Genomic DNA, 2,375 nt, shown 5'->3' with positions numbered 1-2,375 from the left:
TTCCCTCCTATTTCTAGGAGGATCTATATATGTTTTTCTTTGGGTTCATTTTTTTATTTGGCTTTTCTAGGCTTGTGAACTATAGGCTTAATGTCATAGAATCTTCATCCGGCTATGGATGGAGATAGAGACAGAGACAGAGACCCTCATCAGAGCAACGGACTTTTATCATAACTAAGGAAAACTTTAACTATAGCTATCTATCTATTCATCAACTCCATCAAAGACTCTGGAAGACATAATATTTTGTAATTAAACAGGAAGTGCATTGTAAGCAACTTCCAAAACTTTAGAATTGATAGAGACATCTTGGTGTCAAGACAGTTACCCAAAGTTCTTCTGTACTGTTGGGACATCCATCTTCAGTAACAGGCCCATAGTCCATGAAGCAGGAAATTTCAAAGAAAGTTCTGCCTATATTGGCAGTCTGTCAGTCACTTTTTTCTGTGTGTTAAAGAATGTCGAGCAGACTCCAGTTCATCAAGCAGTTTAGGCAAGTGTAGTTTCTTGCCCAAATGGCTAGCAATCTCCATTAGGAGCCTCTTTGATGCCCATCTTCCTCTTGAAGTTACTGGTGCTGCCAGGAGAAGATATGTCTCATTGTCATGAAAAGTTCTAACTTCTTAAAACATTTAAATTGCTATATTCTGGAGTCTTTAAAAGGGTTGAAGAACATCTATCTATCTGATATCTAAAAAATTTAACTAACATGATGACACACCTGATTATTATATATGGTTATCTATTAACCTGTATTTTTAAATTATACATTACATTTTTAAATGAGCTGCACAAACACAATATTAAACAAGAGTAGCAATATACATACACACAGTATAACAAAATTGACCTTAATTTTGTATCAATAAACCAAGATCCATACTAATGCAAGTCTCTGTAGCATATCCACCTTTAAATGTAAAGAAACATTTATAAGCAGTATTTTGGAATATGCATGTAGTTGTCTTCCAAACTTCTTCCTGCTGCATTAATCTGTGTATCACCAACATGGCAGTGGCTTACCCAGTAAAGTTCCAGTGTGTGTCTCTGGTGGCAGCTCCATGGCTTCTCCCTGACTCCACCCTTCTTTCTCTCAGCATTCACTTTAGTTTTTCCTGCCTAACTCTTTCTGCCCTGATCTGTATAGGCTCAAATACCTCCAATGGTATTCACATCATACGGAGGGGAATCCCATATGACAAGGGCATTAATGCTGAGAAACATAAACGGGCAAGCTGTGGGGAAGCATGTAGTCAGGAACACAGAGAAATTGATCAGCCATTGGTTTGGGTTCCTGTTATGAATAAGACAAAGTGTTGAAATGGAAGAGAGACAGAAGAAGAAAACAAACATTGTCACCAGACTCAGAATGGTGCATGTAGCTCAATCCTCTGGGTCAGGTCTTAAGGAGATACTGTATATGAATGTGTTGAACTTGCTGCTTGTTTCTGTTCAAATCAAGAGCCATAGAACATCTGGACAAAACCATGAACACCAAGCATATAATATCAATGGCAAAGTACAAAAGATTGTAATAAGATTATGTAGTTTTTCTGTAGGGGTGAGGAACAGTCTCTATAACCCATGTTGATACTTATGGTTGCTTCTTGGGCCTGTTTCTCTAATTGAAATATAGTTATTTATCAAGAGTTTCAAGATCCACCAATAGAGACCACAGACTCCAACATATCTTGGGTATCTCCTTCTAAGCTTTCTACACCAAGACATCCTCATACAAAGTTTGCTGGTCTGTGACTCACCCAGTAGGTAGGTGGTGTCAAGAGAAAGCCCAATGACTACTCACTGATGGTATAAAAGAAGTCATACAGCATCACCAGGGAATCCTTTCGCCCCAAAGCTGACATTGTCTGAGGGGTCTCTCTGACAGTACTAAGTTATTGGCAATGACCAGTTGGTTGAGGATCAGGTCTGTGGGTTTCATCTTTTATCCAGTGAGCAAAGTCAACCTAACAAGCCACAGAGGCAAGGAGTTTCCTATAATGCCCTCTCTGTTCTGGATAAAGAAGATAATCCCCACTTCTAAGATGATATCACTCATTATTTCAACATCAGAGGTCACAATTTTTAACTTGACTCAGAAAGAAATGATAAAGAACTCTTACTTTTCTCAACACCATGATTTATACCACTCAGTCTTAGGCATATTTCTCCTATTTCAGTAAGATATATTTTATATTCTTTTATCATTCATTTTATGTGTATCAGTGTTTGCCTTCATGTTTGTTTGAAAATCATGTGAAAACAGTGTCTACAGAGGACAGAATACATCATACAGCCTGGATGGTTTTGAGTTAATTTGTGGGTCCTGAGAACCAAGCCCAGGTTCTCTGCAAAAACAGCAAGTGCTCATGACC

This window comes from Myodes glareolus, chromosome 1 (assembly GCF_982192425.1).
Source record: "Myodes glareolus chromosome 1, mMyoGla1.1, whole genome shotgun sequence".
NCBI lineage: Eukaryota > Metazoa > Chordata > Mammalia > Rodentia > Cricetidae > Myodes > Myodes glareolus.
This window is presented reverse-complemented; position numbering follows the sequence as displayed.